The following is a 26,402-nucleotide window of genomic DNA, read 5'->3' on the forward strand; positions in this document are numbered from 1 at the left end:
TATTTTCCTGTGAAAAGAAAGGCTAGGCAGTCACGCAACTCATCTATGCTCCCTTGCTCTCCAAAATTTCTGAACCTTTTTGACCCCTCTTAAGCATATCTCACACATGGCAGAATTCTCCAAGCTTTTAATTTTCTACAGTGTCTGTGGAAGGAGGCAATTGGTCTCACTGGGAATGGCTAAATGAAGGTGATTTGAGGATGAGCCGACAGTTCATCAATCATCAGGGCCACGGCACAGGAGAAAGCCATTAGAAACAACCTGGATATAAGAAAAGCGCCAGTTGCAGCTTTTTGGTGCTTTCTTGAGTACCAAACCAGACTGTTCTCAGATGCAGAAGCATTAGACCAGGCTTCAGCAACTTCCTGCCCATGGACATTATAGTAAATGCTTACAGCATGGAATCCACAGGAAACTGTTGCAGTGGGGTTTGGGGCTCTCTTGGGCTACAAGAGAAAGAGCAAATACTTTCCATGCACAGAAAAAAAAAAGAAAAAAAAAAGACATCAAGTTCTGAAGCTTAGAAATTTATCAGTAATTCATTAAAGGAACTCTAAGTGTTATTAGCTCTGAAGAAGTCACGATCTACTCACAGATAGTCTGCAAGTACAAAGAGATGAAATGCACCAGAGAGTTTATCTGTTGTATGGGAATCACTTTGTTCTAGTCATTATTTTTTCTATATAATTTTTTTCTCTATAATTCACTTTGCCTTTCATATTGTTTCTTTCTTTTAAAGATCATTTCATATTTGCCTTTTATTTTCTCATTTAATTATGTGCATAAAAAATATAATACTGAAATGTTTAAACAACTCATTAAGACCTGTTTCTAATCCTCCATCTGGGACAAAAATTGCTGCTGGTGTTCAACAGCTCAGCATACTGTAGCTTTATCAATCTTCTAAAAATCTTGTAAATCACTTCTGTGGGCTGTTTCCAGTTTCTTGTAAACCAAATGAATCACAAACTGGATCTCTCAAGAGACTGTCCAGGCACTTTAACTGTCTGTACAGCTTCTGTCTTCATCCACTCCAGTGGTACAAGCCTTTACTCCATAATCACTGCTACACATACAGCCTGGAGTTTCACTAAATTACTGGAAGGTGAGAGTAAGGCTTTCAAAGACAGCATTTTCATGCCTATAAATTTTATTGGTGTCATCTTGTTCGCGAGATATATGCAGGTCTCCTACAATATCTGTGACATCCATATCCTGCCTTATAATCATACTGGGCCACAACCATCACAATGATTAAAGAGATTACTTTTTTTTTAACTCGTATGGTGAGATTAGAGAAGTTCAGTTCAATGAGAGAAGAATGATGAAGAAGCACAGTTATATATCATGATCAGTTTCAGAAGGAGGCCTTTAAGGGAGTCCTCCCCATGCCTCTGAGGTCTCAAGGAGCAGCATTTTCAAGTTTTAAGGGAGAGTGGGCACCTGCCTCCTACCCTCCTTCTGGGAGAGCTTAGGACTGGGTTCTGCTTTTAAAGCAGATCTTGCCCTGAAAAAAAGCCTGCAGCAAGACCGCAAACCCCACCAGACAGACCAGACACAGCCACAAGGTGGCAAGGGATGGTGGCACTGGGAGGGGCAGTGGCTGCATGCCACAGTGGGATGGGGAATCCAGCCCAGTGGGAGGCTCCAGGACAAGGTACCTTTCTCCATTCCCTTGCACCTATCAGCCACCTGGGCCCCTCTCACCTAAGTCATGCTGTAGCTTTACTGCTGAGTCACAACATTGTTTTTGCTGTTCCTGTTTCTACCCACTCTCCTGCCCCTACACTGATTCTCCTCTTCAGTGTGCCCATTTGATTTTAAACAGTGGTTTTGATTGCATCATTTGATTATAACAAGTCTCCATTGTTGTTGTAGTGAGGACAATAATAGCCTCTGTGTATCTTCTACCTATAATTATTAAAACAGGATCTGGGACTGACTCTGACTCCATAAAGAGAGCAGGGTGGGTGTGAAGGGGCACAACTGCAGGGACAGAACTGGGTCTTCTGGAAGTCCCAGTTACCTCCAGTGAGCCCATGGTTCTGCTGTGTCCCTTCCTCTGAAATTGAGGCTTGAATACACAAGTGATTACTGTGAGTCTCCTGGTCTGCTGCCACACTGAAACTGCTCATGAGGATAAGCTTTTGACTCAAAAATCAGTCAGTTTAAGTTTTGTACATACCATAGCTTACAGATGCAAAATGGATCACTACAGTATTTGTGGTTTACTTGGAGAAGAAAATGGGGAGAGTATTTGTGATAGCACCTGTCTAACTTCAAGGTTACCAGAGCACCAAAGACATGTCTTGAAGCTCAGAGAGGAAATTCTGAATCAGAGATGTCAACTTGTCCTTAATGTGTCCTGGTTTTCCCAGGCACAGTATGTCTCCCATTAATGTGTGGCTGATGGAACAGATGGCCTGCAATGCTTGAGCAGGGACATGGGTTACAGGGAGCCTGCAAGATTTTGTCTTTCACTTAAAACTGTTAGCATGGTTTTAAAGGGTAGTGAGTCTTTGTAATAGTGCCATGTCCTAAACTGCTGGGCAAAGGGTACCCACTACTATGAGGTCTTACCACTCTGGAAAACACTGTAGCTCTCATAAATAGAGACACAATGAGCCATTATCTGTTTTTTCTAAAGGCTGCAGCAGATGAGGATAGCTGAAAACACAAATCAGAGTGCCTACTTCTTGATACTCCTGCCTTAGTTTTGTCTTCTGTGGATCTGGACTGGTAACAGCTTCCTGCCTACCGGGGATGCTGCAAAGATTATTACACACTTACCAGATTATGAGGTAATTATAAGCATTATTTTTATTCTAAGTATCACTTTTTAAACCATAATGCCCCTGGGAAGAATTTAAGTGGCTCCCTACCTACTGTCTTATGCTTACATTCACTTTTAAGGTAAATCATCTTTATCATCTCATCCTTGTCCCTAATGTTACCAGGTAGATTACATACGTGGTTTTCAAAAGCAACTTTCTGAGTCCTGTTGTCAACTACAGCAGAGGGAAGGAATTTAGAAGGGAAGAGGGAGACCCTTCTCCACTTCCCCCATCCATCCATTTTTTCCCAGTTTCCCAGGTAGTTTTTCTGCCTAAACTCTATTACATCCCCCGCACATAAAGAGTAGGCTGTGTTTTGCATACTTCTGCTAATGAGGATAGCAGAAATACTTAAAGCTATCCCCAGAGCCGTGGAAACAGGATCTGAGCAGCAGCTGTTCTTGAAGGCTCAGCGCTCTCCCTTTCCTGCTGGTTAAAAACTCGAGAGCAGTTTCCTCTGCCCATGCGCCTGCTGGTAGCGGGCAAGCTTCTCTCTCATCACCAGAAATGTTTCAGCAAACCTCCCTTTGAATTTAAAAGAAGGTGGTTTAATGTGTGCTTTTAATTTTGGCAGTGAGGCCAAGTTTGGACTCTGTGATGATTTTCAGACGCTCAAATGGATTGCCCAGTAGAGGGAGCAAAGGGAGCACTGTGGACGCTGTACACTTTCAGAAGCTCGCAGAAAGTATTCCCCCGTGCAAGCCATCCTTAAGTGCTTCTCCCCAGTCCAGAGGGTGGGTCAGTGTGGGTTAGTGTGCCACTGAGCCAAGCAGAAACAACGACCAGGAGAAAAACGGCCTTTGGACAGCCAGGTCTTGAGTGGATGTTACCAGTGCAGACAGACAGACAGAGCATAAGCTGCTGGTGTCCAGGGTTTAAAAATATCTTCTTAATACTTGTTTATTTAAATCCCATACAATAATTTATTTAAATAATATATAAAAATTTTGATCCATTATTTCAATTAATTATAATGTAATTAATATGTGTAAGATAATACCATGTCTTTATTACTATAATAATTAATATAAATAGAATTTAATAATAATAATTACCCTTGGACAAATTTGGAGTTGATTCCGATAGACGGCACACAGTTTTCCCTCAAGAGTGGGCAAGGCTTCACGAGCAGCTAGAGCATGCTTAATTCTGATACTAAGGACAATTTCCACCCTGTTGGATTTAGTTCTGCATATTGGCCTAGGGAGATGCTGTACCAAGGCCTCAGTGGGGTGGCAACTGAAAGCTTTTTTGCTGGGAGGTTGGGCTTGCTCACTAGATGTGGGATCGGCACCAAGAGCCCGCACTGCTCACGCTACAATAGACAAGCAGAAAGTTGGAACAGAAATAAAAATCTCAGTGTTGGAAGACAACACGTCGATTTTCTGGTTACAATTAGTTGCACACCTGCCTTTCACCAGCTTAGTGATGACTGTCTAAATCCATGTAGTGTTTATTCTCTGATTAGTTTGTGAAATGTTAAAAAAGCCACTAGGTACATATTCAGAATATTACTTCACCTGTTTACTAAACAGGAAAACTAAAGATAGGATGAGATTTTCCTTTAAAGTAGTCTGGCCATCAACACAAATACCCTCCTTTTACAGGAATGCCAAAATCATTAGCGCTATTGTATTTAGGTGAATTAGTGCTATTGTATTGTATTAGTGCTATTGTAATCAGGCTATTGTATTTGGTGATCTGACTTCAACATGATTTTCTTTGTTTTTTTTTAAACTTTAGGCAACTGGCTAAACAAAGGCCACGCTTCTACCTAAAAGTGTATGCCACAGTGAACTGAAAATTTATAGCATATCTTATTAAAACATATTGATAAGCCAAATATTTTTTGCCTCTGTATCATTTTCATGGTTTTAATTTAAAGAAATAATTTTTACTGGAAAGAAAATTCAGGCCAAAATTTTAGACTTTCATTTATTTGAAGTAGCAAGGAAGGAATGCTTTTTAAAAGAAGTTTTTCAAGGAGTCTCCTTTTTGCTGAGTGACAGAAAAAAAAGAAAATGTACAATTAAGAATCATACCAATAACAAATATGGAACAAAAATTTAAAACTTACCATTATGTTGAAGTATCTGTGGTTTAGTCTCCAGGGAACAGGTTCTGCTCTGCCTTGCTCCTCTCTAATTTCAGAGTGATTTGTTTGTTACTAATTTGTCTTATTTCAGCCTAAATACGTATACAAGGTGCAAAGCGGTGGACCAGAATAATTAATGAAGAGCATATAGGGAAGCTAGCCTGTGTTTCTATTTGTGTCCAACAACAATAGTCCAGGAGCATTTCATACCAGAGGCATGCTTCTAAGCGAGTTACACAGGCTGAATCAACTTTTGAAATCAATAGGAACAGAGCACAGAAAAAAAAATCCATGCTATTTCAATTCCAACAATTACTGGAGAGTTAACCAGCCTCTCAAAAAAACGTTATCAGGACTGACACATTTCCAAAGTGTATTCTGATTTTAGCTGAGCCTTATCTTCTGACAGAGAAATGTTTTGTTGGATATATTCCAGCTTCTTCTTCACGTTATTAGTTTTTTTAATTCTTGCCTTTTCTTTTTAATACAACAATTTTTTTTTTGCGCACTGTGGTAATTGGAACAGAAGTAAGAGTGTCTTATTCTTCTGGCAGTCCTATTCCCTTCAGTGGCTTTCTTTTAAGTAACAAGCCATCGCAGCAGTGAGAACTAAAAGGCTACACAGAGGCACATCAGGTGGCTCTGATGATTGAGTGGCGGTTAACAACGGGTAGCTTATTGTGACGGCTCGACTGCCACCATTACACCGAGACTGAAAGCGAATACACGCGTGCATTTAGAATTCCTTAAAGGTGTATTTTATTTGATCCGTAAGGGATCACTTCAGCTCTTACAAAAGTATCTGGCAGAAAATACCTTTGTTCCCATGAATGGGAGAGGGTTTGCTTTTTGGTTTTCTGTCTCTCCTGGTGCTTTTATTTGCAGCCATTTCAAGTCGGAGTTGTTGCAAGTCTGATATTGAGTGAGACACTTGTGTGAACACCCTTGGCTTCTTCAGTGATGGTGTTTTTTACATGTTTAAAAGCTCCATGGATCTACCACGTAGAAAATGAACAGTTATTAATAACAGTCTGAGATATAAACAAAACAAAAAAAAAATTATGCTAGCATTCAGAGCACCAGCCATTAGCTCAGCCCAGAGTCTGAAGATGTGTGATGGTCTTTCAGAAACTTTTCTTTCTCTGTGCATACCCAATATGCACAGGGTATTATGCAGGGCATGTCACGTTACATGCACAGTGGAGGCCCCTATCCTTATCATTCACAGGAGCTGGCTATTTTTCTTGTGCTGCACGTGTTTTGCTGCTATGGAGTCTAAGTCGTGTCTGGTGCCCCAGATGCAGCAGATGAAAGCCATGGAGTTTTGCAACAGGGAGTTTTGCTTCATGCAAAACACAAGCTAGACAGCTAATCAAGCATCATCAGGCTCCCCACTCACTTCAGGAGATGTTTCGCCTTTAGCACAAATCAGCACTGTTGCGTGGAGTGTAATGGCAGATATTTGCTATCTGTACAATTAGAAAACCCTTGGGACCATGAGAACGGCTTTGTGAAAATGCAATTGCAAGCCTTCTTCTTTGCTATGCGACTGCTGGGTGCTTCCTACTGTACTATAACACACAGCAAAAATGCGTATGCTGAAATGAACTGAAGGTCCAAATGACGTGGAGTTCCTTAGTGATGAGAACTGGCTCATGGAACCTACACACTAAGCACTGGAAACAGCTTGAATCTTCAAAGTCCAAAACAAACAAATAAACAAACAACAAGAACCAAAACAACAACAGCAACAACAACAAAAACATAAAAGAAGCCACTGAGGGTAGGAAAAAGATTGCATGGTTTAATCTTAGGCTGACACTGAGGTGTTTGCACACAAATTCTTTGCATAAGGCCAGAAAAAAAGTAAGGAAATTGCAGGGAGCAGGGAGAAAGCAATGCAGCCGAGGGAAAAAGATGTAAAAGCTCAGTTTCCTTATATATTCCTTTTGGAATCTTGGGAGCAAGGTCTCATACACATGTGCATGCATACATACTCTGCAGTGGCAGAAGTAGAGGAGAGCCCAGGAAGCAAGAACTACCATGGCTCCTCTGCATACTCATCTCTCCCAGGGAAAACCCCTTGGTCCTGGTGCTCCATGAGAGAAACAGCCCCTGAGGCACTGCTAAGACCAAAGCTCATGGCTCCATTCTCTGTGAGCTGATACACTTCTTTCTTGTTAAGCACAAAAAGGTTCAAAGCCATGGTTTCAAGCTTGACCGTGACCCCCTATGAAAACAGGTCAGGCAACTAATTCACCATGTAAAACATTCTTTTTTCCCCCCTCTCTTATCTCATTCTAAATCTATTTTAACTTTATGGGGAGATTAGATACCAACACGCACGTGTGTGATGCCTTGTGTCATGGACTCAATGAATCCCTCATTTTACTCCCTTCCATTTCATCCAAGCTCCATAAAATGCCCAGGAAGCATTACTTTAACAGTGTGATGACAGTTTAATCAGATTAAGACTGCAGCAGAAGGGGGAGTATTGGAATTGGAGGCAGTTGTGGGTTAGAGTCAGGATGTTTGCAGCTCAGCCTTTTTCCAGTCTACCTAAGTAAGGGCAGCTTGGGTGCAGCTGCTGATACTTGCATCTGGTTTTCCCCACAGGTATGATGTCCCATTCAAGGTCTAGTGGCTGATCTATATGATAGGGTTACAGTAACTGTAATTTCTTTCTTTGATTTCCACTTCTGAAGCTTATGATACTAAGGTTTGTGCTCAGCATTATCTGACTGAGCAGTGAAGGATAATAATGCAGGTACAGCCATAATCCTAGTCTCAGTAAAATCCACAGCAAAACTCTCACTGACTCAAAGAAAGGCAAGCTTCCACTGTCAGGTTCCCAGGAAAAAAAATAGGAAGCCTTAAACTGGGAAGGCTCTAGAAGATTTATTTTGGTATGAACAAAGTGCCTTTCCCCATAAAGTCCATGGCTATTAAACTTGGACTTGCATCCTTTCTTGTGAGAGACATACACTGTAGCTGTTTTACAGCTCTATAGAGTATAATGGACAGAAATTAAACTGGTTGCTATAAGTAATATCAGGGAGTAAAGTTTAGGCTCTTTGACTCCCACATTTTCACACATCTCAGATTTTAATAGTTGTTTTCCAGCACTGTTTTATGTATGAAAGCGCACTGGTTCCCAGTGTGCACAATCAGAATTCCCAGGTGGGGGACATTTTATAGACCTTTTCACAATGTCTTATTAACAAAGGCTAGTTTTCAGCTGGTGATCTATTTTAATAAAACATGCACATGATTATTCTATGGTTTATTTACTATTTGCTATTATTTGGTTAATGTATTTGTTTTGCAGTATTCTCCATTCTTTTGTAGTTTTTTCCTAGCGTTCTGATATATGCATATATCAAGGTTTTTTTGAAATCTGAAGAAAAATCACTGAGATAATAACACCTTTTTGTCTCATGTCACCATCTGCTGCGTCATCTCTGCAACACAAATCATCATTATTGCTATGTACTATCTTCTAGAACAGATCTTGGATAAAATCTTGCTCTACTCTTGCATTACCAAGGAAATATGATACAGAGAAACTCTTTCTTATCTTCAGTATTTCTGGTCTTCTACATTTAGGTTCCCTTTTATCTTAGTGTCGGCATGCCTGACCTTTGATGCAAATATTCTCAGTGTACCAGCATCAGGCAGAGAAGTGCTATGCATCCTATATTCCAGATGGAGAGCTAAGACTTGCCTAAGGTCACACTGGACTGCTTGTGGAAGATTAAGGACTTAACTCCAAGTCTTTCACACACCAGCAAACTACCTCCAGCACCAGACCCACCAGACACTGCCATCCAGGCCCTGCCTGACTCTTACGCAGCCTCTTTCCAGGAGATCTCCTGTAAAAAGCACAACTTGATGCCTGGGGTCCAACTACCCCCCACCCTCCCAAAAAAATATATTAGTTATTTTAAAAATCAGGTAGCACAAGAAATCGAGGTAATTTGTGATGCAAGTCAGAGATTTTTTTTGACTGGGATCTGCTGGATTTTTAGGTATTTATTTGGTTTACGTGACAAGATTTTGGTAGCAGGGGAGCTGCAGGAGTGATTCCTGTGAGAAGACATCAGAAACAGTCCCCAGAGCCAGTTCCAGTGACCTCAAAAAAGGACCCAATTCTGGCCAAAGCTGAGCCCACCAGTGTGCTTGGGGAAATCAGTTTTGCCAGGTCAAACCTGTTGTGCCCATGACAGTAATTGCCAAGTGGTCCCCCTATTCTTAACCCACAAGCTTTTTGTCATATTTTCCAGAAGCCAGCAAAGCTCAGCCCACCACTATATAATTATCATTGTAACGTGCTTTGGTGAGACCATTGTCATTACTCCGTAGAGGTGCTATCAGTATCTAAGCCAACACATCATCCTCTCTTTGCAAAAATGAAGAAGTTATTTGAATTAACTCTTGTATGCCACATTAACACTGCTAGAACTGAAAGGAAGATATGGCCTGTTGAGCTTGTGTGATTGCTGTTTTTTGTCTTGAAGTGGAGCTCTTGTTTTTATGATATTTCCTAGCAAAAAAAACCAAGTGTCATTTTATCTTTAACAGCACCTACTTTTCAAAAATCCAATAAACATGGCATAAAGTACAGAATTAAAGTGTGTTACCTATATGAGTGCTCTGAAGACACTGAACATCAAGTAGTTTGCCTTTGTCACCTCTCTGTCACTGCAAGTCACCCAAATAAGGTTTACTGTAACTGAGCTAATGATAAATCTGCAACTCTGTAAGAACAGCTTTCTATCTTTAGGCTTCAGCTATGCTTTTCTTTTGTGTGTATAGCCTATTTATGGAATGCTGCTGTTGAAGTTGAATGCAAACCAGAAAAGCCCTCCTGCCTAGATTGTCTATAAATACCTTGTGGAGGAACTTGAGGGGTTTTACTGTCCGTGTTTTTGTGAAGCCCTCAGTGTGCTGCTCTGCTTAAGTATTTGTTTATTCCTCATTCAACATCCATCGTCTGTCTTCAAAAAGTGACCTCCTGAAATGTATACCCCACCTCTGTATGAGACTGCTATTTTTATATAACCCTGAGAACATTGTTGCTGTATGGCCTTCATGAGGGAAGGAAATGCAGAAACATGTGCATGAAAATTACCTTCTTGGATATAGCAAGACACGGATAAGCATACAGATTTTTTTAGGAAACTAACAAAGGAAAGGATTTTAGCTGAAATAATGCTGTAATCTATTAGACTAGATCAAACTACTGTTTACTTGTCCCATATTCCCATCTCAAACAGTGGTCAAAATGGTATGCAAATGAGGATAATAGAAGAAAATGCAGAGCAAAAGTGTTAGAGGGTAATTTGTACCTAGGAAAATTTTGCTCATTAATTAGGCACAGATTCATGACCTCAAGCAGAAAGCTTTCAAGTATTTTTCAAATCCTGAGCTTTGGGTTTGTCTTAGGGTCTTGTTTTGGTTTCTTTTTGTTTGACATCCTACATAACAGTCTCAGCCTCTTCTTGCTGGGATATCACGTGTCAACAAGGCTCAACCATTCAACAAACGCGTGGTTTCTTTGAAGAGTTTTGATTTACCTGTTTTTCTGACTCTTTGAATCATTTTGAAGTTTAAGCTGGAAGCAGCAAGGAGTGTAGCCCTCTAGAAATTTAGGCACTTTGACTTCCTAGTGCATCCTTCCATATGGCTTGAAGCAGAGAGGGACAAGGATAGTAACAAGACAGCCGGCACAATTCAATCCAAGTCACATAGGGCATTCCAATTGCTTTTTTCTCCTTCTTGTGATGAGGTTTTATGATGTTAGTGAACACTCCTGTATCTTGTGATGGGGTTGTGGCCGGTTTTTGGGTCACTGCCCACAACCACCTCCAGCAACACTAAGGGTGTCACATCCATTACAGCTCCCTCTAGGACACCCAGGACTGGAAGGGCTGTCCAGAGCAATCATCACAGTTTAGCAGCCAAAATACAGAGCATATCATCCCAGTCAAGGGGCAAATACACAGATACCGGCTTTAGAAAAGCACATGTGGAGAAGTAAAATTGTGTTTACACCCATGCAAATGTATGTGCTTTTCCAAAAAGTTCTGAAATAGTGAAAAGCAAACTCCAAATATGTCAAGAGAAAAGCCTATTTGTTTTTAAATTTAAAAAAAATGTTCAAGAGATGAAAACTGCAGCCTACACTGAGCCTCATTTGACACTGGAAATATGAACATTGGCCACAATTTGATAGCAGTAGTGCAGTATAGTTAAATTTTCTTCAGTAACCAAACAGAAAATTTCTAAACTTCAGCAAAAAAATCACAAGTTAAATATATTAAATTTAACTTTAAGTTGTCAACTAGCAGCCTTATTCACACATAATTCATTGTTTTTATCTATTGTAAGTCAGTTGAAAACCATAGAGTTAATACATCTCCTTTCTGCAGGAATTTATGGCATTTTGATGTTGGGGGAGGGATTACACCTAAAAATAAGAAATACTTTGCAAAACAAAATTGAGAGGCATCTGACTGTATAATAATTTGAGATTTTGCTTTGGTGATGTGTATCAATTATTACATTTACATTTGCTTATTGTTTCATGATGTAAAATAACTTTCAAGAAAGGTTTCATTTCAGTGAAGTTGAAGCAAAATAGGAATTTGTCAAACAAGAACAGTACTTGGATTTATGCAGCTTAAAGTAAAGCCTGAACAATCAGAAATCAGGCCCTATAATGAAATGTTGCTTTATAATAAACAAATGGGGAATATGCTATCCAGAAAACAATTCACCCAGTTTTACAATGACAAAAATGTTCACTTATAAAATTGTTCAAGAAGCTAAAAAGGCTGACATCACCATCTCTTGGGTAATATTACACTACAGGTTTGTCTGGTTTGGTTTTTTTTCTTCTTCTCATCCTGTATAGCTCAAGTCCTTCCAGTACTAAATGCTTTGTGAATTCTGTTGTTGATGTGGCACTCAAGTCTTTGAGGCTGTAAGAGGAGGGAGTGTCAGAGTTGGGAAAGGGTGAGGGTGTGTGAGGGGGGGTGAGGTGAGGGGGGGATGTTTGTTACCCCCTCCAGGATGCCCAGAACAAAGAACAACACAAAGGCCTGGGGAAAGGTGACAGTAAAAGTGAGGTTTTACAGAGTGTAACCCATTGTGTTGGGTTTCATGGGATGCTCGTGAAGTCAGGCCAGTTTTTTCCTGCTCATGCCTCATCACCAGAAATAGTGGGCTCAGGAGACAAATCTTGCCTTCCTTACAATAGCAGGATTATGCAAGTTTAAATGAGAGCATAAATAGGCCCACTAATAAATTCTCAGTGCAAATCAAAAGGCTAGTAGACCTTTGCACAGCATTTAAGCAAAAGACAGTGTTCTGTTTGGCCATGGAAGTTGACTGAAGCTTTATTAATCCTCTCACCAAAAGTGCCAATTTCTGGTAATGAAATAAACTATTGTATTTTTTCTTGTTTATATCCAGAACTCATTGTGTTTGAATTTCAGAGTAGGCTCCAGGACCAGAGACCAAAGAAAGCAGCAGTAATAAATAGACATGAAAGGGTGGGATAAAATTGGAGTGCTCAAAATAACATTACCCCCAGATGATGTCAGAGCCTTAACTCTTTAGCTTCTTTCTGTTGTGATATCAATTAGCAGCAGAAGTAAGTCTGTTGTTAGATTCAAGGAGCATGGCTAGTGCTCTCGGGCCCTAGTACAGGTCAGGTATTGAAATGCTTGGACAGACTCAGGCTGCTGGCTCAAGACCAAGGAAATAAAATTCCTGTCTTAAAATGCATCTGTCAGGCATTTTGTTGAAACAAACTTTTTTGTTTGTTTGTCTGAAATTGCTTTGTGTCTAAACAGGAGGGAGGACATAACCTTTCAGCAAAAGTGTGGAGAAATGTACCAGGAACATTTCTTTGTGTTTTCAGGGCAGATAGAAAACAAAAGTCAGATGTGACCCCTTGCCCCATGTGTCTGTGCATTCTTCTCGCCCATGTCTCTTCCCCTTGGACCAGGTTCACTTGTCAAAGAGTTAGGGATGGTTCATTCAGCTGCTAACAATCTCTGCTGAAGTTAAGCTGGCCATGGTGTGCAGATGTTAATTCAATGGCTTGGTGTGTGCAATTCAATATATAATTTAATGTGCATAATCTGAGCAGTACGATTGATTTAACATCAGTGTGGGAACTTTAGCTTTCAGTTTTCATGAGTTATGTGTGTTTGAATTCTGAACTTTAATGCTGTACTAATGTAGACATTTGCATTTAATGACATAGCTAAGCTGAACAGGCCTGCCACCCTTCTAAACTCTTAAAAGTTTCTCTGTGAAAACCTCTTGCTGAAAATATGAACAGCTGGTAGATTTCCTGACTGAAATGCTGTAGGGTTGATCATGAAAAGAGAAGAAACACAGCATCAAAAAGATCTCATGAATCTTTTTATGATCATTATCTTAATATATTATGCTCCTTATATCTACTTAAATAAAGCAAAATCATTTAATATTCATACTGAAACATAACTGTAGAAGGATGCTTGACAGTACCACCAAAGAGATGACAGGAACATAACATTTATCCCGAATTCTTTAAATGTTTGTGATTTTTAAAATAAATCAACCAAATTATGTAGACAGATCTTGCTCTGACATTGGTGTACAGTTGAAGTTATGTCTGATTTTGAGAGGCAGACCCCAATGCCCTTCCTGCTGCTGAGGTGTCCCTTACTCCATCAGCAGGACCAATGATTTCATCAGAGCTGCTGCAAAGTGTGAAGTTTTGTTGCTTGAGGTTTTGCCACATTCAAGGAGAGGGTTTGCTAAGCAAAGAGGATCACACCATGTCATTCAGGCCTTGTGATGCCGCCGTGTTCACGCTTCCAAGTAAGCACAGGGGAATGCTCATGCCATTGATATAGAAACTGGTCTCCTGGGGTGGGAAGAGGGCCACCTCCAGGGATGGATGTAGAGATCACCATTAACCAGGAGTTACTCGTAACTGAATGCTTGAGATCGCTCTTCAGAGATAGGTCTCTCTCTCAAATACCTGCAGAAGAAGTCAAGGAAGCCTAGTCTCCAGCAAGGCACAATAGTTACCTTCCTGGTGCTGCTTGACATGAACACTGTGTTCATGGACTTAGGACCACCTTTGCCAAGGTATTTTGGTAACCAGCTCCCAGTGACTTCAGCAGGAACGTCCAAGTTGGTTGAGGTGTGGGAATAAGTTCCTGTAACCATCACTATGGGCATATAGACTGACCCATACTGAGGCAATGAAACAATGGAATAGTTTATAGCATGTTTTAAATCTGGCATTCATAAATTTCAAGACATTTAAAAATATTTCCTGACTGAAACACTGAAAGAAAAAATAGTCATTTTAATAACATATGAGCACGATTTGCTAACTTGTTGTAATTATTTCTGAAAAAAAAAATTAGTTCAGCACAGTGATAGGAATTCTGCTTCTTAATTTTTTGATCTAAATGTTTCTGGCTTTATCTTGAACTGCTCTAGTCTTGTCTTTAGAAAGTCAATATCAACAATTTCTTCTTTTTAGAAAAAAGAATTAGTAGAATTTCCCACCTTTAAAACTGAATTGTTTTTTTAAAAATTACTTGGCTTTTAGCTAAAATGTAAAAACTCTTTTCTTCATGAAAGTAGCTTTCAAAGTTCAAAAAATACATTGACTCTTGTTCTCTGTTTTTGACAAGCTTTTATAGTAAGTTACCTTATTGCATGCAAAGATTAGTTGATTTTTAGCCTCATAACCACCATCTAAGTCTTTCACAAGAGAGACACAGATATAAAGGTGTAATATGGAAAAAGAAAAATGCAGCTCTCAAAGGAATATCTTGAGGACAGCTTGAGGGTTAAATACAGGCATTAAAAAGAATCCAATTAAATTGAAAACGAGGATGTACTAAATTGCCCAACTGTAATAAATTCATTATGTATGGATAAAGGAAAATATAACAATTAATAATAAAGACGTGCTTCTTAAGTACAACTGTTTGTAAAAATAATTAAAGTAGATTATTCTTTGTTCCAGACACTTGTTCTCAGTAGTCTAGATTTAGCAGTGCAGAGGTATCAGTACTGTTTGGGGAGATGTGCACTAACAGTAATGGGTAATGGGAAAACAACTTCATATAAAATTTAAGTCTTCTGTAAAAAAAACAGAAAATAAAACTAGGAATCAGATGTTTTTCATTGTTAAACTTCAAAGGCTATACCTTGCATTTCTGCGCTTTTATAGCTGATTTAAATGTTAATTTAATGCTACCTTTAAGCTCTCCTCTTGTACCAGCATTATGCAATAACTGGGGTTAGATTTTCCAAACACGTAATCTCCAACCAAATTTTCAAAGCAGCTTCACCCTGGAAGTTCCCCTGACAAGAAAGAAAGGAAGAAAAAGTCCTTTTGTTCCAGATACTCTTCCAAAGTCAGGGTCACCTTTGTGTTTCAGCTACATAGTCCAAATTTTAGTAAGAGACATTGTAAACCATAAGGTTCATAAGGTTGATAAGGGTCAGACCTGCCTGTGGAATTGTATATGTTAACATAAATTAATGTTTTTAAAGTACAAGACAGAAGACTGTTTGAATGACCATTGCCATGTTTCCTGTCTTCTCCTGCATTTTCTCCAGATTGAGAGGAACATAGGTGATGTTATTAAGAAGAATACGGTATCAGAAAGAAAAACCCAGCATCATTAGAAAAAATAAACCAAATAAAAAAACCTCAACCAAAATGGCAGCGATCTCACAGTCCAGGAGAGCTCCTGAAAATGGCAGGTACCTGCAATCTTCTCACCAAAATAATTTAGTTTGCTAAGAATAGTGCGTGACGTATTTGCATGCAGGGAGTGTCAGAGGGCAGACTGACGCAGTGATTGGGATTGCACAGAGAAGCTGATTCATTAGGGTCCATTGCATTCTTAAGGAGGAAATCTAGAACGAGGGCCATTATTTCGGAGTACATTTCTCACTCACTGAGTCAAGATTCCCAGGAGCTATGAAAGGCAATCATGCAGTTCTCAAGTGATTGGAAACGTCATTATAATGTAAAATGCAGAAAACTTAATCCCCATCACTTTTTCCACAGCTTTTTTCCTGCCTGGACAGATGTTCCTTGTCAGCCTCTTAAAAAATACATGGACCATAATACAGGCTCACCATGGTCACTGCTAACTGGTGGTGTTAGCCTAAGTATTAGCTGATGGCAAGAGCTGGAACAGGAAAACTTTTACTCTAAATAAAATATCTGCCTTTCTGGCCAAGTTGAGCAGAGAGGTATTATAAAAAACAGGAAATGAGGCAAACCCCCATATTCTGTGCATAGTAGCTGGTGTAGATGGTAAATAGCGGTATTCAGAGATTATGATAGCCTTTGAAAGAAAGGGTTAAGACACAGTATGGGATACATGGGGCTCTGAATCCCAGGGAAAGGACCTCCAAAATCCTTCGATGGTCATTGCAAGGAACAGTGTGAAGAGCAAGGAAGACAACAGGCTCCAGATAGATTGGAAATCACATAGAATCATGGAATGGTAAGATTTGGAAGGAACCTTGAAGATCATCTAGTTCTAATCCCTCTGCCATTTACTAGATTAGGTTGCACAGCCATCCAACCTGGCCTTGAAACACTTCCGGGGGTGGGTATCCACAACCTCTCTGGGCAACCTGTTTGCTTCACTTGAGTAAAGAATTCTTTAATAAAACTTGAGTTTTACTCAAGTAAACTCAAGCAAAGAATTTCTTCCTAACATCTAATCTAAACCTACTCTCTTTCAGCTCAAAACCACTGCATCTTGTCCTGTCACTACCTGCCCATTTAAAAAGTCCTTCTCCCTCCTTCTTATAAGTCCCCTTAAGGTACTGGAAGGCCACAATGAGGTCTCCCCAAAGTCTTCTTTTCTCCACCTCTCTCCTCCTTTCTTCATAGGAGAGGTGCTCCATTCTTCTGATCATCTTTGTGGCCCTCCTCTGGACCCACTCTAATAGGTTCACGTCTTTTTTCTGCTGAGAACCCCAGGCCTGGACACAGCACTTCGAGTGGGGCCTCAGGATGGCAGAGTAGAGGGGCAGAATCACCTCCTTTGACCAGCTGGCTGCTCTTCTTTTGATGTGGCCCAGGATGCAGTTGGTTTTCTGGGTTGTGAGTGCATACTGTTGGTTCACATTCAGCTTTTCATCCATGAGAACCTCCAAGTTTTTCTCTCCAGGGCTGCTCTAAATGACTCCTTCTCCCAGTCTGTACTCATGTCTGGGATTGCCCTGAACATAAATCTCACTAGTCCCCTGTATTCTTGGAGTTTTAATCTGCTGGGTACAACCACCTTCCAAAGGCTGGCTGAAAAGCAGAGAGTGGCATGATGAAATGCATTGTTTTAGTTCTAGAGCTGGTACTGTGAAACTGTGCTTGTGTGTATTGTTCTTCGAACTTTTGAAAAATATTTGATTTAAGCCAGTTCAGCCTACCTTCGGAAAAGAAAACAGTTGGTGTGACACAGGTGCCCCCTTATAATTCTTACATATCTGAGGTCACAGTGATCATCTCTCATTAATTTTTCTATTTAGAATTTTTATAGTCCACTACATGTCAGTCTGATCACCCTTACCAGGCAAGTGTTTGCTTTATTTTGAAGAGAATAATCTAAACATGATTTTACCCCAACTTGACCACAGGTTTTTTTGTTATCATTCCTGTTTTATGACCCTCATGTCTTGTTTCCCAGGCTAGTTCATCACAATGCAAAGAAATAGGTTTGTACAATTAGGACTATGAAGTATGAAATGGGGTGTGTATTTTATCTGTGGTAACCAAATATCTTTACCACTGGTAGGCTAAGTCAAATAACTTGGAGTCCCTCTAATTCTTAAAAGGCAGAAAACAATCCTACTTTCATAGCACTAGTCACCACATTTCTTCTCAGAAAGCTCAGGAACGGGTGGCATGGAGAATTAATTTCCCTGTCTGAGAAACTGTGTCTCCTTCTAGATGCTGTGCCACTTTTGGGCAAGTTTAGAGGAGTGGGAAAATTTGCAGGATTACTTGAGGTTAAAAAGTTTGCACCAAGGAAAAAAAGTTGTAATGCCTATAAGTAGAACTCATGCTAAATAAAACAAGCCAGAGAGACTCCAAATCTTTGAGGCTGAACCAGAACTTGTCAAAGTCTCTGCTACCACCTAAGCAATGGCTTCACATATCGGGTGAGGTTCTGCTCTGTGATCTTTGGGGACATCTGGTAACCATCAGCAAGATGAGATCCTCTAATTCCTGTTAGATTATGTAAGTATATAATAAATTTATATAGGATAGGATAAAATAGTAATATGTATAAATAAATATATAAAAAAATATAAATCCTCCAAGGTATAATTCCTATACTAACCCAAGCCCGCTTTTCCCCTTGCCATCATGACAGAGCTTATTTCTCCCATCCAGAATGAATCACTTCTGTTGCAAGCCTGTGGCAACAAGAAGACCTCTCCGAAGCAGAAAAAAATAAGGAAAAAAAAAAGAAAAAAGAATCCTTCAAACAGTAAAACAAGTTGAAACCTGAATTCACAACTTAGGGTAGAATCAGACATTGATTTTTTGACTGCCATGGGAATGGAGCATGAATAAGGACTACATACAGAGCTCAACCTGAATAAACTGTATAGATAGGGAATGATAGGTTTTAAAAAGTGATTGATTGAAAAATGGTAAAACAAGCAGGTATTATCACAGATTTTTCACAAGGGAAACATACTTCTTCTTTACATTAGCCTCCCACAGGAATATATTGTCTCAAGTTTGCTAATATAGGTATGCTTATGGATGCTTTTACAATGTCTCATTCCCTTAGATGTCTTTATTTTGATGAATTAATCTTTTGCTGTTGGGCTAACTCTTGACATATTTTTCTTTATATTTATTTTTTAAAAGTCTTAGTCCTCAATTTAGAAGTCTGAAGGAGTTTCCCCCCAATCTCACATATATTTATTCACAGAAAATTGCAGCTTCCATCAAGCCAAGTCTTCTCATGAGTTTGTGTAAATTCCATGAACAGAAACAACTAAATGAAGAGGCAAATCTCAAGTGCAAGTTAAAGAACTAGAAGAAGATGGTGACAATATCCCTTGTAGTTCAGTTCTCAAAGAGAATACAGTGCTTTTGTTCAACCACCATGCAATTTACCAATATGCAACAATCTAAGAGTCATATTGCAGAACTATGATATAGGACAACTAGAGTATAAGAAAATGCTCTAGTGGATCTGCAGATCACTCCAGTATCCTCCCGAATGACACATATGTGGGGCAAGCATGGTGCTTCACCAGAGTGCTCCCACAGACGCTGCAGGGTGCATTGCTAGACTGGTGTGGGTAACTTGGCACTTGACAACTCTTAAAGCAGTTCTTTTCTTTGAACGTGCCCTATTGTTTTTTCACATGCACATAATGCAGATCATCCTAAGTGCAATCACATGGCACCTACAGGATGGACAAGGGATCAGACCCAGCCAGCACAGGGTTTAGGAAGGGCAGGTCCTGTCTGACCAACTTGATCTCCTTTTATGATCAGATGACCCGCCTGGTAGATGAGAGGAAGGCTGTGGATGTGATCTATCTGGACTTCAGCAAAGCCTTGGACACCATTTCCCACAGCATCCTCCTGAAAAAGCTGCAGCTCACAGCTTGGACAGGGGCACTCTGTGCTGGGTTAAGAACTGGCTGGAGGGCTGGGCCCAGAGAGTGGTGGTGCATGGTGCTGCATCCAGTTGTGATCCAGTCACTAGTGGTGTCCCCCAGGGATCAGTGTTGGACCCAGTTCTGTTTAATATCTTTATCGATGATTTAGATGAGGGGATTGAGTCCACTGTAAGCAAATTTGCAGATGACATCAAGTTGGAGGGGAGTGTTGATCAGCTGGAAGGAGGAGGGCTCTGCGGAGGAACCTGGACAGGCTGGAGAGTTGGGCTGATTCTGATGGGATGAAGTTCAACAAGGCCAAGTGCCGGGTCCTGCACTTTGGCCACAACAACTCCCTGCAGTGCTACAGGCTGGGGACAGAGTGGCTGGAGAGCAGCCAGGCAGAAAGGGAGCTGGGAGTGCTGATTGACAGGAAGCTGAACATGAGCCAGCAGTGTGCCCAGGTGGCCAAGAAGGCCAATGGCATCCTGGCCTGGATCAGGAACAGTGTGGCCAACAGGACCAGGGAAGTGATTCTGCCCCTCTACTCAGCGCTGGTGAGGCCACACCTGGAGTACTGTGTCCAGTTCTGGGCCCCTCAGTTCAGGAAGGATATTGAGGTGCTGGAGCAGATCCAGAGAAGAGCAATGAGGCTGGTGAAGGGACTCGAGCACAAGTCCTGTGAGGAGAGGCTGAGGGAGCTCGGGTTGTTTAGCCTGGAGAAGAGGAGGCTCAGGGGAGACCTCATCACTCTCTACAACTCCCTGACAGGTGAAGGTTGGTCTCTTCTCCCAGGTAGCTATCAGTAAGACAAGAGGGCATGGTCTGAAGCTCTGCCAGGGGAGGTTTAGGTTGGATATTAGAAAGAAATTCTTTACAGAGAGGGTAATCAGGCATTGGAATGGGCTGCCCAGGGAAGTGGTGGATTCTCTGTCCCTGGAGGTTTTTAAGATGAGACTGGATGTGGCACTTAGTGCCACGGTCTGGTAACCACAGCGGTAGTGGATCAAGGGTTGGACTTGATGATCTTGGAGGTCCTTTCCAACCCGGCTGATTCTATGATCCTACGATAATATAAACTGATACAATGCACACAGGGAAAAATAAATCTCAGTTTGTACTGTATTGCACTCAGCCCATTTGGACTCACTCTGTACTTTCAGGCTGATATAGTATTTTTATTTTATTGCCTTAGTGTCACAAGGTCCTAAGCAGTGGGTCTGCCATGGCCCAGAAAGAGCTGCCTCTCACAGGTGGGTGGAACAATTCCTGCACACCAGCCAGTAAGCAAAAGCCAGCCTTCTGCTGAGAAAAGGACATTTTATTTCAAGTACCTAAGAGGCAGCAATGTTAGTAATAAAGGTTGCTATACAGTGACAGATGCTTCACCACCAGATCATTCAAAAAGGGTGAAAAGTAGCAGGGGAAAAAAACCCAAAACCAACACAAAAAAATCCTAACAAAAAAAATACCCAAACAAACCCCAGACTTGAAGCACAATGTTGCACTACTTCAGTGTATGTACTATTTTCAGAAGACACTGAAACACAATAGGCAATGATTTTTACATTATTCACAATAGAAAGTATTTGTAGAATAATGCAAATACGCAGTGGCAGCCTGTGGGCTGTTGTTGAAGAGAAATGTTTACAGGGATGCTGGGTGTGAGTCACTGAGGTTGTATTGGGTTTGCAAGGCATCTTTAAGAAGCGGCTAGAAGCTTCCTCCATGTCTGACAGAGCAAATGCCAGCCGGCTCCAATATGGACCCACCACTGAGTAATTGCTGACTTGTGGAGTAACTGCAGACTTGTGGAGAGAGGAACCTACAGACACTGGAGCAGGTTTACTGGCAGGACTTGTGGCCCTGTGGGGGACCCACACTGGAGCAGTTCTGGAAGAACTGTAGCTCATGGGAAGGACTCACATTGGAAAAGTTTGTGGAGGACCGCAGCCCGTGGGACAGATCCTGTGCTGGAACAGGGGAAGGACTCCCCTCTCTGAGGAGGAAGAAGCAGCAGAGAAACAACCTGTCCCCTCTCTGAGGAGGAAGCAGGGCAGAAATAACATGTGATGAACTGACTGTAACCCCCATTCCCTCAGTCCCTACACCGTTGGGTTGGAAGAAGCAGAATAGGGAATAAAGTTAGGCCCAGGAAGGAGGGGAGGTGGGAGGAGGGTGTTTTTAAGGTTTCACAGTGGTGCTTAACTGGGCATGTGGAAGATCATAACCAACCTTATCCGTCCCCTTGCAGCTGCATGAGGACTTTTCCTCACATTATTCTCTTTTCTTACTTGCACCTCTGTGAGTCTATAAAGCCCGCCTAGGCTCTTCGTGGACACAGTGAATGTCAAATTCTTGGTATTTGATCATACACCTGAAGAAACTGGAAGGCAGCTGTGCTTTGAGAAACATGGGAGGTAGGAACAGAAAATCCAGGACAACCCAATTTTTCATGACTAGGGAAAGATTTCCAAGACATTCCTATTTTCCATTGATAATTTACTTGCTTAAACCTAGAATTTAAACCTGACACTTGGAAAAACCAGCTAAAGCAGCTGTCCTGGTGGAAAAAAGACAAAAAATAAGCACCTTCCTCGGTAAGAGGTCCTACTCCACTGGGGAAACACCAGTCACCCACACAGGAGCCTTATGACCCTGCTGGAAAGGAACACATGCTAATGGTGCATAAGCTTGTTTGTAACCTCACTGCCAAACCCAATTGATAACAAATTGTCAGAGCACTAATCTATCACTCCAATATTTAAAATATTTTATTATTTATTGAAATAAATAATTAAAATTATCTATTACAGTTTAAACTATGTTTAAACTACATATATTTTAAGCTATCCATATATTTAAACTATAATGATGTTACAAATAAAATAAAAAAAGAAGTGAGATGATTCTGTTTCCTTGACAGTGTTTTAACTGCCAAACTCTTCCTGTCCACCCAACAGCAGCATGGGATAGGCAAGGGCCACTTACTAAGTGATTTTTTTTCCTGGAGCTTTTTACAAGCCACAGCAAAGTTGCTTTCCGTGGCAAGACATAGAGGTCCAGGAAGAGAGATGCTTCCTCACATTTGCTTTAAGGCTCTTGGAGAACTTATAAATACTTTGTGACTGCTCTTAAAAAAAATATGAATTTAGAAACCACCTTATTTGGAGATGGATCTTTGGCTTGTGCAAACTGTCAGAGCTGAGCTGAAATCAGTCATGCAGTGTGGCATTTTGCTTCAGCTCCTTGCTAGAAGTTATTAAATCCCAAACTGTGATTGGTTGTGTCAAAACCCTTGAACTGCTTTTCCCTTGCTCTGCTAGAAAAGCAGAAAAGTCTAAGGATTTAGGTATCTTAGATGCACACATGAAGATAATGCTGAGAAATTAAAATTCTGGAGGTGAGACTTGGGTGAAATTGTGCATCTTGATTCTGAGAGGAATTTATACTAAAAAAATGGCATATAAATGATTTAGGTGTACAAGTGTGCTAGACCCATTGCCTTTCAGTTCAGCCAGGCTCACCACATATCATCTTTAGTCATGAAAATCCTTCCCAGCTGCCATAAACCCCTCTCTGCTTACAGACCTTATAGTGTAGCTGTAAGGAACAAAAAGCATCCTAGCAAGGGGCATATTTTTATGTTTCTGGTTTGCCTTAGGACTATAAAATCACAGAAGGCACGGCGAATAGGAACAGGGATCGATGTTCCTTGTCTCTTCTAATTTGAGAACTAGAAGACATCAAATGAAACTAGGCAAGGCTAGTTTCGAAACAAAGAAAGGAAATGCTCCTTCATGGCACTTTTTATTAGAACGGGGGACTCATGGCAACAGAACAGTGTAGCTACTGATGACTTATCATAGAATCATAGAATCAGCCGGGTTGGAAGTGACCTCTGGGATCATCAAGTCCAGTCCTTGATCCAACACCCCCTCGACTACTAGACCATGGCACTAAGTGCCACATCCAGTCTCGTGGGATAACAGCACCAGCAGCAACGGCTTTTGCTTTTTTGGAAACCATTGCCGGATTTAGTTGAGTTGCAGGGGAAAAAAAAAAAAAGCTCGTCTGAGAGAGCTGGGAGGTGGCTGTGCCCCTCCTGCTTGCCCCGCCTGCGTGAACTGCACGTCAGAAAGTGCCACATCAAAAACTGCCCGTTTGCCCGCTCCGGGTCGCTGGTGCTCCCAGCAGCTGTTTAAATCCCACGTGGATGAGTGGGCTCCGCCTCCTAGTCAGCTGATTCTCCTCCCAGGAGAGCTCCAGCTTTCTAACAAGAACAAAACGATTAATGACTGGATAGATATTTCCTTTTAAAAGAAAAAAAAAATTAAAAATCAATTTCTCAATGACGATTTTTTCAAGAGAAAAAAAATCAGCCTGATTTTCCACTAGAGCACCACAATTACTACTGAAAAACAACCAGGGACCAATCAATATATTAGTGAAAGGTGAATATAGTACTGATCTTCAGAAGGGAAACAAAAGTGAGAGATGGAAATGCTTCACAGAGAATTAAATCCTTAAAAAAAAAATAAAAATTGAAGAGCCAGTTTCAACACAGTTATCACTGAACACATGCAGGTAAAAGAAACATAGCTTCTCTGGAACACCTCATAAAGAATAAATCTCCACGGACACACATTTATATATTTGTATATATATACAAACAGAAACACATCACATGAAGTATTAGTCTAGATCGTATTAATGATATTTGTCAGTAACCCACATACTAAAACATGTTTGTATTAAGTGTTTCTTGAAAATTTTCAAGTAAGAAACAAATCAGGAACAATCAGACTGTACGTACTTGTAAGACATTTGTTCCATCTCTGACTCGCTTCTTTCTTCTTACATTGACCGGTTTAATGAACAATTGGTAATTGGCCGCTCTGCTGAGGCGTGAGAGGTGCTAATGGGGCAATTTTACGCCTTGGGCAAGGCTTCTTCGAAGCCATTTAAAGTTGCAGAAGCGGCATTCAACCACCTCACACTAAGGAAGCTATTTCCATCAGCTGAGGTTGGTGCCAAGGGTAAGTTTTGCAGGCTACCAGGAGCCTCCCCCGGAGCCCAGCGACTGAACAAAATGGGGGACGCCGACTTTAGCTTTTAGCAGGGCTGTCTTCATCGACCTAGGGGGGCATTTTGGACTGCTCGCTGGCCCCCTGGAGAGTCTAGCAACAGAAAGTTGCTACATTTCCCCGCCTTGGCAGAGCCAGCCCGCCTGGATATACCAGCAGCTTCACCGATCGACATCGTGAAAAGATCTGCCCGGAGCCAAGCTGGCCACTGAGCACCCACCGGGGGGTATTTAAGGCAGTGCCCAGCATTGTTGACAGGTCCGATCTGGTCGGTGTTGCCCAGGGTCCCGTGCTGGCTGCTGGCCCCACTCCTCGCTCCGTCCTGCTTGCCTCCGTCTTGCCTGCCTCCATCCTGCTCCTGTCCCACCTGCCTGGGTCTCCTGCTCGTCTTGGATCCAGTCTGCTCACCACCTGCTTCTCTCCAGCGGTCCTTCCCTGACTGCCTGAAGGTGACTACACCCGGTTCTCTCGCTGGTGGTGGTAACCTTTTTGCACTTTCCTTTTGTAGCCTTTCCTTTTCCTTATCTCTCCCTCTTATTCTCCCCCCCCCCCCCCCCCCCCCCCCCCCCCCCCCCCCCGCTTTTACCGTTTCTTATTGTTACAAATAAAGTTGATTGTCTGTTTTGAGTCCTAACATTTTGGAGTTTTGTGCCTTAATCTTGCCTTCAAAGTAATCATCTAAAAGAACCTCGTTATAGCCTCTGAACGGTCTGTAATAGTACTTCATGAAGGAAAATAAGATTCAAATTCATTAATAAATTATTCACCAGCTTTGCTCTCAAGTGTACTGAGAGCTGGCGAATAGTCTATGGCTAAGGGTAATGCCAAATAACAGCACATAAAACAAAGAGGCACTGTCAGGTAGCATAACACAGTGGTTAGTGGCAGGTCTTGACTTAGTCAACATCCTCATTAATGATCTTAAAGCATAAGTAAACAGAAACATAATGAAATCTGTTGGTAGATGGAAAGAACTGTGCATGCCACTGTCAGAGAAAGGGGAATAAAACAGAAGAAACGAGTTACATGGGTGTCAAATAAAAAAAACAAAAACACTACATCAAATGAATAAAAATATTCCATACATGCTCGGGAAGAACCATTAATCTGATGTCTCAGATTAACTTTTTATCAATCGCCAGTAGCCAAACAATCAGAGCAGTTCCACAAAAGTCAGTGGAAACACCAGTGACGAATGAAGGAAGCATGGACCTGTTTTCCCCAACTGAATAGCATCTTCATGTTCAAGAGACTGTCAGAGAGACCAAAAAGTGGTTTTCGGTGCTGCATGAAGTTCATTGTTCGCATTGCAGGGAGGCGGCACCTCTTCTGACATAACCTACAGCAACTCATCACCCTTTGTAAGGCCCCCCATTGATTATCCTATCAGTACGTTTAAAAATCTGTAAAATTGCTACTCAAAATCTTTGGAGGTGAGGAGGGTGAATAATACCGAAGGTATTTTCATAAATCCATAGGCTTGAAATTATGTACCTTAAGGTGGTAAACCAGTAAATTACTCAACCTTATTTGCTCTGGCTGTCCCACACACCACACTGAGAAAAGCATTGTTGCTGAGGCCTCAAACTGCTGTTTTGCCTGCTGTGTTCATTAGAAGCCATTCATGTTTTATTTAGATAGCTTCAATCAATGTGTATCTCTGTTTTATTTTTCAGTTAAACCCTGCCAGTGCAATCAACCTCGTCT

General features: G+C 41.1%; 1 long non-coding RNA gene across 2 annotated transcripts in view; it reads left to right on the plus strand.

The window, feature by feature from the left end:
- The window catches only part of LOC113951685, a 31,640-nt gene extending 6,674 nt beyond the window's left edge, over positions 1–24,966 (plus strand). The window contains exons 2-3 of one of the 2 annotated variants that reach the window (XR_003529245.1): positions 2,648–2,801; positions 24,828–24,966. This is a non-coding gene — a long non-coding RNA (uncharacterized LOC113951685). Of the gene's footprint in view, positions 1–2,647; positions 2,802–3,408; positions 3,720–24,827 lie in introns of those variants that run through there. The other variant, XR_003529246.1, reaches the window with a different exon arrangement.
- Positions 24,967–26,402: the final 1,436 nt, after the last annotated feature.

This window comes from Corapipo altera, unplaced genomic scaffold (genome assembly GCF_003945725.1).
Source record: "Corapipo altera isolate COAL_440 unplaced genomic scaffold, ASM394572v1 69, whole genome shotgun sequence".
Classification (NCBI taxonomy): Eukaryota; Metazoa; Chordata; class Aves; order Passeriformes; family Pipridae; genus Corapipo; species Corapipo altera.